At 51.4% G+C, this 15679-nt stretch overlaps 1 protein-coding gene across 3 annotated transcripts in view; it reads left to right on the forward strand.

Moving 5' to 3' along the window:
• The window catches only part of dpf1 (double PHD fingers 1), a 127142-nt gene that overhangs the window by 8455 nt on the left and 103008 nt on the right, over positions 1 to 15679 (forward strand). The gene's annotated exons all lie outside the window — the stretch shown is intronic.

Here is a 15679-nt window from a genome sequence, read left to right on the forward strand (position 1 = left end):
GGATTACGGTCAGCACGGACTGGTTGGGCCAAAGGGTCTGTTTCTGTGTGGTATAACGCTATGACACAGGGGAGAATGTGCAAACTCCACACAGACAGTCGCCCGAGGGTGGGATCGAGCCTGAGTCCCTGGTGCCGTGAGGCTGCAGTGCTAACCCCTGAGCCAGCGTGTTACTCCAGCGATTAATATTCTGGGAACCCACGGCCGATGGTGCAATTTGAACTCCATTTTAATCTGGAACTGCTGTGAATTGGCAGATAAATCCATCTGTCGTGGAGGTGGGGGAGGGAGGTGACGGTGGGGGTGGGGGCTGAAGATTAGAGAGGGTTGTGGTGAAGTTTGGGGAAGGTTGAAGAACTTGGAGGCGTTGTTGGTGGGTGGGGGGGAGGGGGGATGATATTCAGAGAGAATTTCTGCCCAGTAACTGACAATCCCTGTTGGTCGAGGTCGAAAGCAGTCACTGTTGCCTGGTCTGGGTGACTCCAGACCCACAGCAACATGGTTAAACCTTGCCTGCCCTAACTGTATTTAGTGATGTGCTATAAACGCTGGCCCAGCTGTGAATGAGCCTGTAAGAGAATTGAAAGGAGCCAGAGGTGTGAATGGATTTGAAAGCAAAGGCTGCGAATTGTGAGAAAGAGATACGTTGCCTGCTTCCTCTGGCACCGTTTGATTAGCCTGCCTGCTAATGATCCCACAAGATACAGACCGAGTGGCTGCCCATAAAGTGGGGGTGGGGGGTGCATCACTGGGTTAGCACAGCCTGACCAAGGAGACTCCAGTCTCACCACCTGAGATGGTGCCCACTCATTCAGCTGTTGGAAGCTCCTTTGCTACAAAGCTGCTGCTGATATTACAACCATATGCACATTCCTCTGGTGTTTTTCTCTTGGTTGATTTTACAGTCAATTCAAACCCGCTGCTGAGTTTATTTCTATAAGGGACTCAGTCACTCAAACAGCTTTTAGAGTAGCAGTTGGGAGACTCTGCAGGGAGTACCGGGGCGGCTTGTTTGACATGACCATTTCCCGTCAAAGAGAACTGCTTTTACTCATGTGTGCCTTCAACACCATTAAGCCCTTTTCTGATGCCTACTCCCCTGCTCCCCCCCCGCCCCCCAGCAGCCTGCGCAACTTCCACTTGCTTGCAGTCGCCTCCCAGTTTGAGAGGATGCCAAGTTTAAGATTTGCGTTCAAAGCCCTTCCCCACCGCACCCCAGCTCTGCACATGTCTCCCCCAGCCCCTCCCCGGCCCATTGCGGTAAACATTGCGCACAAGTGGTAATGTCACTGGGCTACCAGCCCTGGTACTCGGGCTAACAGTCTGGAGACACGGGGTCAGCTCCCACCGTGGCATCTGATGGAAACTAATTAAATTAATCAAACCTGGAACTGCTCTCAACCTCACTGAACATGCTGTCATCGACTGTTGTTAAAAACCCACCCGGATCCCTAGTGCCTCTTAGGGGAAGGAAATCTTACCCAGTCTGGGCCTGTATGTGACTCCAGCCCCACAGCAGTGAGGTTGACTCTTAACTTCCCCCTAAATGACCCCAGCAGGCCACGCTGTTCAATTAGGGGCAAGCGCCTCACCAGCAATCCCCATATCCCATGAAAATAAAAAGGAATACTCGTGATTCCAAGTCCTGAAGCTCTAGAATTCCTTCCCTAACCCTCTCCATCTTTCTCTCTCTCTCTTATCATCCTTCAACAGAGTTTAGGGTCATCTGCCCTACTGCCTGGTGACATTAGGCGTCGAATTTGTTGAGTGACCTTCCCTGTGAAACTGTTTGGGTCATTTTACTACATCAGATGCAGCAATTTGTTGAAGATTTTTATTGTGTATTCATCAGGATCTATGCAAGAATACCAAATTCCAAACAATCACAAACAGTTAGTCAACCTCATTATGGTTCATTTCCAGATGCAGGTGTCTGTTCTTTACAAAAGGAATAAGTTTCAAGCACACCCCCCTTTTAAATTGGATCACCAGTAGGAGCCTAATGAGGCCATAGTTCCTTGGAAATGCCTCAGCCAATCCATGGCAACCCATCATCCCCCTTTACTCCTGCAGTTTAAATTGTTGTGACCGCTTGCAACTGGCATTCTTGTAACTGGTCCTGACGATTGCGAGACAGGAAAGCCTTTGGCTCCCTTTTCAGCAAGAATCAGGGTCCATGCAGTGTGTGTCTGTGCTGCTTGTGCCGAAGGTGCTACACAAATGCAGGTTGTTGCAGAGGAAAAACACTCAGAAGGGCCTGAGGAGAGAGACGGAGGCCAACACACTGAAATCTTAAATCCTTTCAGACGCTTGCCCGACACCTCCCCTTCTCAAGCTTCCAGAACTTTGTGTTTTTGTTTAGGATCTGCTGTATCGCCTGGTTGTTGTTAACAGATGGTGCAAGTAATTTTGTTTTAGAAAGAAAATGAAATTGTTGTTTTTGAAAGAATGAATGCTCACAGATGGGGGAGGTGAGCAGGACCTTGTGATGAACATACCAGCACAAAATGTTCTGGAACATTCTATGATTCGATTTGATAAGAGACTGTTAAAAAAAAAGTATGTATTGTTCACACAATCTACAAATGCCAGATGCCAAATTCAAATCTTAATGTTTCAGATTTAATTGTTTAAATGACTTAAAAAAGGAATTTTTTTTCTTCTTCATTATCAAAATGGGAAGTGAATGAGGTTCGTAATTTAGGAAATTCTCCCTGTGTGAAATGTGAAACAGAAATAGGATTTTTTCCCTTTTAATCTCACTGAAATTTAATCAGCTACAGAATAATTTCCAGAAATCAGCCCCAGATTCTAAACATGAAGCTTTTCCAACAGGGTTTGTCAGTTACTGTCTGAATACCACCCACCCCCCCCCCCCCCCAACAACGCCCCCAAATTCTTCAACATTCCCCAGACTTCACCACAACCCTCTCTAATCTTCAGCCTCCTCCTCCTATGATTCAAGGACCCCCCCCCACCCAGCATCACCCCCCCGCTGTTCTACCCCTCCCCCACTGTCACATCCCTCCCCCACCTACACATCCCCCCCACCCAGCATCACCCCCCACTATCACACCCCTCACACACTGTCACCTTCCACCCCCACCTCCACACCACCCCCCCAACCCAGCATCACCCCCCCCACTGTCACACCCCTCACACACTGTCACCTTCCACCCCCACCTCCACACCACCCCCCCAACCCAGCATCACCCCCCCCACTGTCACACCCCTCACACACTGTCACCTTCCACCCCCACCTCCACACCACCCCCCCAACCCAGCATCACCCCCCCCACTGTCACACCCCTCACACACTGTCACCTTCCACCCCCACCTCCACACCACACCCCCACCCAGCATCACCCCCCGCCACTGTCACACCCCTCACACACTGTCACCTTCCACCCCCACCTCCACACCACCCCCCCAACCCAGCATCACCCCCCCCACTGTCACACCCCTCACACACTGTCACCTTCCACCCCCACCTCCACACCACCCCCCCACCCAGCATCACCCCCCACAGTCACATCCCTCACACACCTCCACACCCACCCACCCAGCATCACCCCCCCACTGTCACACCCCTCACACACTGTCACCTTCCTCCCCCACCTCCACACCACCCCCCCACCCAGCATCACCTCCCCCCCACTGTCACACCCCTCACACACTGTCACCTTCCTCCCCCACCTCCACACCACCCCCCCACCCAGCATCACCCCCCACAGTCACATCCCTCACACACCTCCACACCCACCCACCCAGCATCACCCGCCCACTGTCACACGCCTCTCCCTACCCCACCTCCACACGCCCCCACCCAGTGTCAACCCCCCCCCCCCCCCCCCACCTACACCTCCACGTTAACTTTAGTCCTGAGGAAGGGTCGCCGGCCCTAAAACGTTAACTCTGTTTTATACCTTCACAGATGCTGCCAGAGCTGCCGAGTTTCTCCAGCAACTTCTGTTTTTGTTCTCGCTTTACAGCGTCGGCAGTTCTCTCGGGCTTTAATTCTGCAGTACTTGCGATCGCTGAGTGAAGCGGATGGGTTTTTGCAACAGGTGCTGATGTTTGTTGTGGTCACAGTGACTAGTTTTCAATTCCAGACGCTTAACGCAACAGTCTCAGTTAGATCTGCTTTTTATTCCACACTTCTAATTGAACCTGTGTCCCCAGGACATTAGCCTTGGGTGGGGGCAAGCTTCCTGGATGCTCTGTTCAGTGATATTATCTCTATGCCTCCCTGTGATAGAGTTGGAGGAGGAGGTTCAGAGGAGTTTTGATTGAGGGGACTGGACAGCACTGAATACAGAAATTGACACAACATGAAGTGGAAGCATAGGGAGAAATCGTTGCTCCCAGCAGAATGCGATGGAAGCAGCATCGGTCGAGGCTCCCAAAAGAGAATCTGAAGAGGAAGAATTTGCTCAAGGTGATGAGGCAGGGATGACTGTGTAGTTCCAGCTGTTGCAGAGAGTCAGCACAGACACCAGAGGCCGAATGGCCTCCTCCGTGCTGTGACCATTGTGTAAATTTAACTGTCAGGGCAGGGCAGAAGTCAGGGATCAGGGTAATTTTGTTCCCAGAGCAACGTAGGCAGCGATTTTACATTAACCCTGCCCCGAGCATAGCCCTTGCTCAGGGAGACGGTCACTGAGATTCTTGGTTTAATCTACTATTGTATCGATTCTGTGGGTGATTAATAAAAGATGTGATTGCTCTAAGAGCATCTTAGAGCAGTGAGTATGGTTACATACACACACTCTGTATCTCAGTATCTCTGTACTCCAGTCATTACCTGTCACTCAGGAATCTCATAAATTCTGTGCCTGATAGAACATTCTGGCATAATAATAAAGTGTGAAGCTGGATGAACACAGCAGGCCCAGCAGCATCTCAGCAGCACAAAAGCTGACATTTCGGGCCTAGACCCTTCATCAGAGAGGGGGATGGGGAGAGGGTTCTGGAATAAATAGGGAAAGAGGGGGAGGCAGACCAAAGATGGAGAGAAAAGAAGATAGGTGGAGAGAGTATAGGTGGGGAGGTAGGGAGGGGACAGGTCAGTCCAGGGAAGACGGACAGGTCAAGGAGGCGGGATGAGGTTAGTAGGTAGGAAATGGAGGTGCAGCTTGGGGTAGGAGGAAGGGATGGGTGAGAGGAAGAACAGGTTAGGGAGGCAGAGACAGGTTGGACTGGTTTTGGGATGCAGTGGGGGGAGGGGAGATTTTGAAGCTGGTGAAGTCCACATTGATACCATTGGGCTGCAGGGTTCCCAAGTGGAATATGAGTTGCTGTCCCTGCAACCTTCGGGTGGCATCATTGTGGCACTGCAGGAGGCCCATGATGGACATGTCGTCTGAGGAATGGGAGGAGGAGTTGAAAAGGTTCAACAACTGCACCTCCCAGTCACGAACCATTTCAACTCCCCCTCCCATTCTTTAGATGACATGTCCATCATGGGCCTCCTGCAGTGCCACAATGATGCCACCCGAAGGTTGCAGGAACAGCAACTCATATTCCGCCTGGGAACCCTGCAGCCCAATGGTATCAATGTGGACTTCACCAGTTTCAAAATCTCCCCTTCCCCCACCGCATCCCAAAACCAGCCCAGTTCATCCCCTCCCCCCACCGCATCCCAAAACCAGCCCAGCTCTTCCCCTCCACCCACTGCATCCCAAAACCAGTCCAACCTGTCTCTGCCTCCCTAACCGGTTCTTCCTCTCACCCATCCCTTCCTCCCACCCCAAGCCGCACCCCCATCTACCTACTAACCTCATCCCACCTCCTTGACCTGTCCGTCTTCCCTGGACTGACCTATCCCCTCCCTACCTCCCCACCTATACTCTCTCCACCTATCTTCTTTTCTCTCCATCTTCGGTCTGCCTCCCCCTCTCTCCCTATTTATTCCAGTTCCCTCCCCCCATCCCCCTCTCTGATGAAGGGTCTAGGCCCGAAACGTCAGCTTTTGTGCTCCTGAGATGCTGCGTGTCCTGCTGTGTTCATCCAGCTCCACACTTTATTATCTTGGATTCTCCAGCATCTGCAGTTCCTGTTATCTCCGAACATTCTGGCAGGTGGTTTGTTGTTACAGTGATACCAGTAGTGACCCCTACAACAGTGACATCTGTGTGTGTGTGTGTCTGTGTGTGTGTGTGTGTGTGTGGTGTGTGTGTGTGTTGGTGAGAGTGTGTGTGTGTGTGACAGTGTGAGTGTGTGTCTGTGTCTGTGTGTGTTAGTGAGAGTGTGTGTGTTGGTCAGAGAGTGTGTGTGTGTTGGTGAGAGAGAGAGTCTGTGTGTGTGTGTGTGTGTGTGTGTGTGTGTGAGTGTGTGAGAGTGTGCCTGTGTCTATGTCTGCGTCTGTGTGTGTTGGTGAGAGAGAGAGTCTGTGTGTGTGTCTGTGTGTGTTTGTGAGAGTGTGTCTTTGTCTATGTCTGTGTGTGTGCGCGTCCCTCTGTGTGTGTGTGCACGTGTGTGCGTTGGTGAGAGAGTGTGTGTGTCTGTGTGTGTGTGTGTGTGTGTGTGTGTGTGTTGGTGAGAGAGTGTGTGTGTGTGTTGGTGAGAGAGTGTGTCTGTGTGTGTGTGTGTCTGTGTGTGTTTATGTGTGTGTGTGTGTGGTGTGTGTTAGTGCGAGTGTGTGTGTGTTAGTACACACAAGGGGATGTTGTGGAATCTGTTGGACTAGATGCATGTAGTTCTGGCCAAGAGGCCAGTGAGCCAGACACTTGGATCTGTGTTACTGTGGTTTTCTCTCTCCTTTGGCCTCTGCCCTATGTGATCCCTGGGGAGTACGCCATCGTCTGTCAACCTTCCTGAGCCCCAGGAGAACCTGGAACGGGAGTGTCAGTGGCTATTCCACCAGGGGACTATTACCCTCACATTGCTCTCATCCTTACCTTGAGGCTTGCCCTGGACAGTCATTTGGAGCGGGAGTGCTGGAAGATTACGTTAGTCTGGTGGGAGTGTTTGATACCAGTGAGTGGATTCGGGGGTTTGTGTGTGGGGGTTGTGGGGGAGCAGAGGTGTCAGGGTTTATCCTGGCTAAACTGACAGGGACATGACTTAACCACCTTACAAACAATCTCCACTAATTGATTTGATGATGGACTGATCAATTGATCAGTCGATGATGAGCACAAGCTTTAAAAGAAAACATCCCCGGGTGTGCTGAGATAACACAATCTCAACACAAACAGCCACGGCCTAACGGTTCTGGCTGTGAAAGTGAGGTAGGAAGGGCCTTAACGTCATTGGCTCTTAAAAGTACAAGTTTTGCCGCCTTTCGTTCCTTCATGGCATTTATTGCCCGTCCCTTGTTGCCCCCCTCGAGAAGCTGGGGGTGAGCTGCCTTCTTGAACTGCTGCAGTCCATGTGCTGTGAATAGACCCATGATGCCCCTTAGGGAGGGAATTCCAGGATTTTGACCCAGAGATACTGAAGGAACATGATAAAAGAATGAAGGTGTTGTGAATCAGAAACTAAAGCAGCAATTGGGATTGTGATGTGCTCGCGAACGTTTCGTCGCCCTGCTCAGTAACGTCATCAGTGCGCCTCCAGTGAAGCATCTGTCTTTCACCTGTTTGTTATTTATATGCCTCGGTTTGCCAGACTTTCAGTTCTGTTCTTCAGGCGTTTGTACATCGGCTGCAGCTCAATGCGTTTGTTGACGGAGTTCCAGTTGGAATGCCAGGCCTCCAGTAATTCCTAGGCATGTCTCTGTTTGGCTCGTGCTATTATGGATGTGTTGTCCCAGGGTAAGGGAGGCCAAATCCAGAGGGGCATAGGTTTAAGGTGAGGAGGAAAGATTTAAAAGAGACCTAAGAGGGAACATTTTCACACAGAGGGTGGTGCGTGTGTGGAACGAGCTGCCAGAGGAAGTGGTGGGGGCTGGCACAGTTACAGCATTTAAAAGGCATCTGGATGGAGACATGGATAGGGAGGATTTAGCAGGACATGGGCCAAATGCTGGCAGGGGGAGTAGATCGCTAGATGGTACACACTGCTGCGACTGAGTGTCGGTGGTGGGCGGAGTGAGTGTTCTTGGTGGTGGATAAGGTGCCATATGTACGTGCGATAAGGCAGTGGCAAAAAACCGAAAATGTACACAGCTATTTCGCATGTCTCTCTCTCAAGGCCGTGTCCGTCCCCTTCCCCATCGTTGGCATCGTGCCCTCCAGCCTCCACCTCCACTGGCTCAGGTGCCAGTTCCCGTCCTTCGGGGAACAATGGGTGGGCTAGTGCCTGGTTTGGGATCCCTGTTCCTGACTCCATTCTGCGGTTCACTGGCTGTTGGGGCCCCATGGGATCTTGCTATGCACTGAGCAGCACAGGTAGAAAGAGAGAGAGAGGGAGAGCTTTAATGGTGAAGGGTCAGGTGATTCGGGAATGTCCCAAGGCGGTGAAAGGGGCTATCGAAGGGGCTATGCGGTTGGGTGAGGGGGTATATCTTTCATTAAATACTCCCCACCCCTCCCCTCACACATCCCCTTCCCATCTCCTCCCACATCCATCCTCCCATCTCTCCTCCCTGCCATTACCCTCCACCACCTCCCCCCATTCCACCCACACACCTCCCCTCCATTTCCACCATCTCCCCTCCCCCCACACCCCTCCCACTCACACTTTGCCTCTGTACTACTCTGCCCCACACACCACTCCCCCACTCTGCCCCCACATACCTCCCCTCCATTTCCCCACTCACCTACCCCCCCCAATTCCACCCCCACAACCGCCCCTTAATTTTCCCATCGCTTCTCCCTCCACATCCCTCCTGCCCAACTCTGCCTCTCTACACCACCCCCAGCCCACCTCCCACCCATCCTGCCTCCCACACACCTCCTCTCCATTTTCCCATCTCCCCTTCCGCAACACACCACTTCTTCGCCCCACGCACCAACACCCCCATTCCGTCCACGCATCTCCCCCTCATTACCTCTCCCCACACACCTCCGCCCCATACACCTCTCATCCCTCCCAATACAAATCCTTCCTATTCTCCCACAAACCAACCCACCCCCTTCACACACCTGCCCCCCCCCGTACACACCTCCTCTCCTTTTCCCCACTCACCTCCCTTCCATTCCCACAACACATCTCCCTCCATTTCCCCTACCCCCAACACCTCCTCTCCCCTATCGCTCCACCAGCTCCTTACCCCCACACCTCCCCCCGTTTCCCCTACCCCAAACACCTCCCCCACACCTCCTCACTCCATTTCCCCTACCCCCAACTCCACAAATCTCCCAATCACCTCCCCTGCCCCACACATCTCCCTGTATGTACCCCTATTTCCCCTACCCCCAACAGCTCCTTTCCCTCATCGCCCCACCCCCTGCACCTCCCCCAGCTCCTTACCCCCACACCTCGCCCCATTTCCCCTACCCCCAACACCTCCCCCAACTCCACAAATCTCCCAATCACCTCCCCTGTCCCACACATCCCCCTGTATGTACCCCTATTTCCCCTAGCCCCAAAATCTCCTTTCCCTCATCGCCCCACCCCCTGCACCTCCCCCAGCTCCTTACCCCCACACCTCGCCCCATTTCCCCTACCCCCAACACCTCCCCAACTCCACAAATCTCCCTATCACCTCCCCTGTCCCACACATTCCCCTGTACCTACCCCTATTTCCTCTACCCCCATCACCATCCCCCACTCATCTCCCCACACCTCCCCTTTCCCCATCTCAACTGTACCTCCCTTTCCCATCTCCCCCTCCCCATCTACCCCATAATACCTCCCACATCTCACCCCTCCCCAGCTTCCCCACCTCCTCTCCCCATTACCCCTCATCTATTAAACCCCTCCCCAACTCTGCCCCCACTTCTTCTCCCATTTCCCCCAGCCTTGCCCTCCCATCTCCATCCGACTCCTCACCTCTGTCCATCTCCCTCCTCCCGCTTCTTCCCACCACACCCCTCCCCCATCTCCCCTTCCCCACCTCCCCTCCCCCTAATGGTCACTGTGGGTGACTCATGGTGGGGAAGGACGGGCGCTGATGTGATGGTCAATACCCTTTAACACTCGGGGCACTGTCCGGGGTCCCCAGGGGGAACGGGATGAGGGGAGTCTCTCCAGTCAGAATCTTGTTGGGGGTTGGGTTGGGGGAGGGTGGGGGTGGTGTTGGCAGACAGTACCTACCCACATCCAAATGGACAGCAGTGAATTGAGGGGAATGTAGGTTCGGTTATTTTATTCTTGGATTCGTTATTAATCCACGGCACAACATCGTGGGCCGAAGGGCCTGTACGGTGCTGTACTTTTCTATGTTCTATGTTCTGTTACATCCACATGCCAGTGGCTGACCATTTCCTGCCCCCTCACATGGTGGATGATTTGCCCCCCCACCCCCATTGCTTCCCAAACTCTCACGCCCCGAGGGCAGGGGGGCGGTCCTGGGCTCTCATTTACTCTGTTTGTACACAGTCTTCCAAAGAACTTTATCCTGTTGGTGTTCCCATCACATTATTCAATGAGCAGTCACATTTCTTTAGAAAAGAGAAAAGCCTTTGCAAGATGCTGGTCATGTTTAATTGTATTTATATTTTGATCCCTAGCAAATTTCAGGCCTGACTTTGTCTACCAGCCTCCAGCCTCTTGCACAATTATTGAGAATAATTTCCAACCAAACAATTCCCTTTCAGTCTTCCAATCACTCTACATCTGGTTTGCATAGCAAAATTGGAGCCATTTTATGCTGCGAGAGGGGAAGATATCTGACATGAAGTTGGAGCAGAATTAGCAACAAGAGACGTGCATTTATGTAGCACCTTCTAGGTGGATAAAAACGCCAGCTCTTTTTTTTCCCTTTCGCTGGGTGCATGCAATGAACATTTGACAGTGAGCCACTTAGGCTGGGAAGGGCACCCAAAAACTTGGCCAAAAATGGAGGGAGGTTTCTTAAAAGAGAAAGGACGGGAGAGGGAGGGAGGAAGAGGAGTCAGAGGAGGAGAGAGGGAACGTTAGGACGAAATGGTGTTGGACGGAAAGAGGAGAGATGGAGAAAAGGAAATGAGAGTAGGAGGGAGGGAGAGGTGGGGGGAACGAGAGGAGGGAGAGGTGGAGGGAGGGAGACAGTGAGAGGAGGAAGGAGGGAGATGTGGTGGGATGGAGAGAGTGAGAGAAGGCAGAGCTGGAGGGAGGGAGAAGAAGGAGGAGGGAGAGGTGGAGAGAGGGAGGAGGGAGAGGTGGAGAGAGGGAGTAGACGAGGGGGGAGAGGTGGAGGGAAGACAGGTTTCAGGAGGGAATCCCAGACCTTGGAACTGAGGCAGCTGAAGGAAATGAAGGAATGCTGAGACTTTGGAGGACTGTGGGTCTGGAGGAAGAGTTACAAAGGTCTGGGAAGGGGACGTGTGAGACGAAGGAGTGATTTGAAATCGTGTTCGAGAATTTGATATTTGGACCTTTGCCAGGTCAGGGGCCGATGTCGCTCAGTCAGCACGGGGTGATTGGTGAGTGGGTGTGAGTGCTAATGAGCTGGCTCAGTTGTCAGAATGAAACAGCACAGGAGGAGGCCATTTGGCCCCACTGTTGGCATATTAGCCCTTTGGTGGCATTATCAATGAGGCCCATTCCACCATTGCTGCTAAAATGCAAATTTCCGAGGTGGGGTTTTCTGTGTTTGAGATGTGGGTGAGGGTTGGAGTCCAGGCTCACAGCAGGGAAGCCGTTATTACCCCTTGGAGACATTTAAGGCCAGGAATGTCTCTTATCATGATCCTGGGTGTTAAAGCTCCCCATGGCATTGAATGCAAGTTCAGGGAGGTCTCCTTGTGGCTTCACCAACATTTCCTCCTCAGCCAAAAGGAAAAAGAGCAGCTCGCCGATGATCTCACAGCTGCTGCTGCTGGGATCTTGCTGTGCGCATTGTCTTCACGAGACACCTTAGCAACACTGCGTGTTAGAGGGGGCCCCTAGATTATCTTTACTGACCACAGGGAGGGAGCGTGGCCAGCACTTATTGCCCGTCCCTAATTGCCCGCCTTGAAATGGTGGGGGTGAGCTGCCTTCATGAACTGCTGCAGTCCATGTACCGCAGGGACCTACAATGCCCCTTGGGGAGGTAATTCCATGATTCTGACCCAGTGATATGGAAGGGAAAGTTATATATTTCCAAGTCAGGATGGGGAGTGCCTTGGAGAGGAATAGGTAAGGGGGCGTGTTCCGCCATATCAGTTGACCTCATAGATTTGAAAGATAAATGAATTCCCATTTTATATTTCCCTTGGTATTATCTCTCCTTGTGGCCCTCATTGTCAGGGAGAGCTATTTCCTGAACAGCCCATTCACAGAAGTGTCGTTACACATCTCTGGGCAACGTGAGATTTGAACCCGGACTTCCTGGTCCAGGGGCAGGGAACCCTACCACTACACCACCATCCAACTAGAAAGAGCGCCTACAACTGTACCGGGCATTGATGAAGACTCACCTGCAGTACTGCATACAATTTTGGTTGCCTTTTGCAAGGAGAAATGTACCACAGAGAGACTCCCTTCAGCTGATCCCTGGGATGGAGGAGAGTCATACAGCATGCAAACAGACCCTTCGGTCCAACCAAGCCATGCTGACCATAATCCCAAAGTCAACTTGTCCCACCTGCCTGCGCTTAGCCAACATCCCTCTGAACATTTCCTATTCATGTACTTATCCAAATATATTTGAAACATAACTGTACCCACATCCATCACTTCCTCTAGAAGTTCATTCCACGCACAAACCGCTCGCTGTGTAAAGAAGTGTCTTTCTTAAATATTTCTCCTCTCACCTTTACAAACATGTTCCCTAGTTTCGAACTCCCCCACCCTAGGGAAAAGATACCTGTCATTCACCTTATCCATGCCCCTCCCGTGCTCCAGCCTCTTCTTAAAACTCAAACCCTCCATTCCCGGCAACATCCTGATAAATCTCTTCTGAACCCTCTCCAGCTTCATAATGCCATTCCAGGGGGACCAGAACTGGACACAATACTCCAAAGAGGCCCCTCCAATGTCCTCTACGACCTCAACACAACATCCCAACTCCGAAACTCAAAGCAATGAGCGATGAAGGCAAGCGTGCTAAACACCTGTTTAACCACTTGTGATGCAAAGAATTTCAAAGCATTATGTACCCGAAGCCCCTAGGTCTCTCTAAATTCCGAAAGAACTGAAGATGCTGTGAATCAGAAACAGAAGTTGGCTGGAAAAGCTCAGCAGGTCTATCAGCATCTGCCCAGGTCTCTCTGTTCTACACTACCCAATGCTTCTTTTAATTGCACGAGAGGGAGGTGATGGCCTATTGGTATTATTGCTGGACTGTTAACCCAGAGACCCAGATAATGTTTTGGGGATAACAAAGTGTGGAGCTGGATGAACACAGCAGGCCAAGCAGCATCTCAGGAGCACAAAAGCTGATGTTTCGGGCCTAGACCCTTCATCAGAGCTCAGGCCTAGATGCTTCATCAGAGCTCTAAAGGAGGGTCTAGGCCCAAAACGTCAGCTTTTGTGCTCCTGAGATGCTGCTCGGCCTGCTGTGTTCATCCAGCTCCACACTTTGTTATCTTGGATTCTCCAGCATCTGCAGTTCCCATTATCACTAATGTTCCGGGGACCTGGCTTCAAATCCTGCCACAGCAGGTGGTGGAATTTGAATTCAATAGATATCTGGAATTAAGAGTCAAATGATGACCATGAATCCGTTGACAAATTGTTGGGGGGGGAGGTGGAAGCCCCTCTGGTTCACTAATGCCCTTTAGGGAAGGAAACGTCCATCCTTACCTGGTCTGGCCTACATGTGACTCCAGACCCACAGCAATGTGGTTGATTCTTAACTGCTCTCTGGGGTGATAAATGCTGCCTGGCCAGTGATGACTTCATCCTGTGAATGAATAAAAACAAATTCCTGCCCTTGGTGTTTTGCTGAGTGTTTGAGTGTGTGCTCATTGGTGTTTAGCAGAAAGGAAAGGTGATCTCATTGAAACATACAAGTCTCTGAGGGGTAGATGCTGAGGAGATGAATCCTCTCATGTTGTCGGGGGGTGCATTTTAGAACCGGGGGCAACATCTCAGAATAAGAGACAGCTGTTTAAGACTGAGATGAGGAGGAATTTCTTCTCCCAGCAGAATTCTCTTCCCCAGATAGCAGCAGGCACTGGTACAGTGATTCTGGTTCAAGGTTGAGTTCTGGCCATGGAGGGACCTGGGGGTTATGAAGATGAAAATGGAAAGCAAGACTATAACCTTGATCTCATTGAAGGGCAAAGTAGGACCAATGGGCTGAATGGCCCTCTCCTGCTCCCATTTCTTCCAACTTATTTTCTATCCAGTCGGTCCCAGATTTGATCGCGGCCCTGTGTTGCAGTGGCTAACCTCAGCTGAGGTGGTAGTGACAAGGGGTGAGGGTTTGTCCACTTGGGTGAGGGGATTGTAAGGGAGGACCTTTCCCTTCAGCTCAGTCCCTCTTCCCCCACTTACTGGAGCATGCACTTCCCTCTTGGTAGAGTCCAGTACCAGAGACGAAGTGCCTCCTGCTGTGTTCCTCCAGCTCCACACTGTGTTATCTCTGACGCCAGCATTGGCAGTTCTTACTGTCATCCTGATTGATGTGCCCAGCAGGGGCCACAGAAATGATTCGGGCCCCACGACCCTCACTCAGGATAGGTAAGACTAGAAAATCGACATTTGAGTTTGTAGGGTAGCTCTCTCAATCCATTCCCTCACAACCCCCCCCAACGATATCAGACAGCTGTGGGATGAAATTTCACTGGAGATACTCGAGCCTGTAACTTCCCTGTGTGGCGTCGAGGGCGTGCAGCGCTGTCAGGAGTGCTCTCGTCCGCATGAGTTAAAACTGGGGCCCGAGGAATGAGAAACAATCTCATTGAAACCGACAAAGCGCGTGAAGGAATGGGGTTGGATTTCGATAAGATGTTACCACTGGGTGGGGAGGCTAGAACCTGAAGACTCGGTTTAAAAATACAGGGCCCATTAGGATTGAGGTGAGGAGAACTACTTTTGACTCAGAGATTGTGAAACTTCGAAATCTCATTCTCAGAGGATTGTTGAAGTTCAGACTTTTTGGGTATGTTTAAGGAAGATAGGAAGAGATTTCGGATTACCGACAGTGTACAGGGTCCGGAGAGATGAGGAAATGTGTATTCTCTCTCAGAGGGTTGAGATTCTTTGGAATTCCTTTCCTCAAGGGATGCAGAACCTATAAATATTTTTCAGGCCGAGGGAGGTAGATTCTTGACGACCAATTTGGGGTGGTGGAGGTGAAAATTTATCGAGGATGTGCAGGACTGTAGAGTTGGGATTATAATCAAACCAGCCATGATCTTATTGAATGGTGGGGTAGGTTTGAGGGGATGAATGGCCTGCTTACCCTCTCGGGTGGGAATTAAAACTTAAAAACTTGAAAACATTATGGGAAAGGGGAGAAACAGAGGTTTGGAGGGACGTGGGCCAGGAGCAGGTGGGTGGGAAACGTTTAGTTTGGGAATGTAGTCAACATGGACTGGTTGGACCGAAGGGTCTGTTTCCATGCTGTATGACAGTACAGTACCCCTCGCGCCTGGTCACTCACTAAATTACTTCACTCGTTGGAGTTTTGTCGGACCATGCTGTGCACAAATGGAGTGTAATTCGTCACCAAAAGGGGAGGAGGTGGCCTGGTGGCTATTTTCGCTGGACTGTTAAA

The sequence above is a fragment of the Stegostoma tigrinum genome, chromosome 39, assembly GCF_030684315.1.
Source record: "Stegostoma tigrinum isolate sSteTig4 chromosome 39, sSteTig4.hap1, whole genome shotgun sequence".
In the NCBI taxonomy this organism is placed as follows: Eukaryota; Metazoa; Chordata; class Chondrichthyes; order Orectolobiformes; family Stegostomatidae; genus Stegostoma; species Stegostoma tigrinum.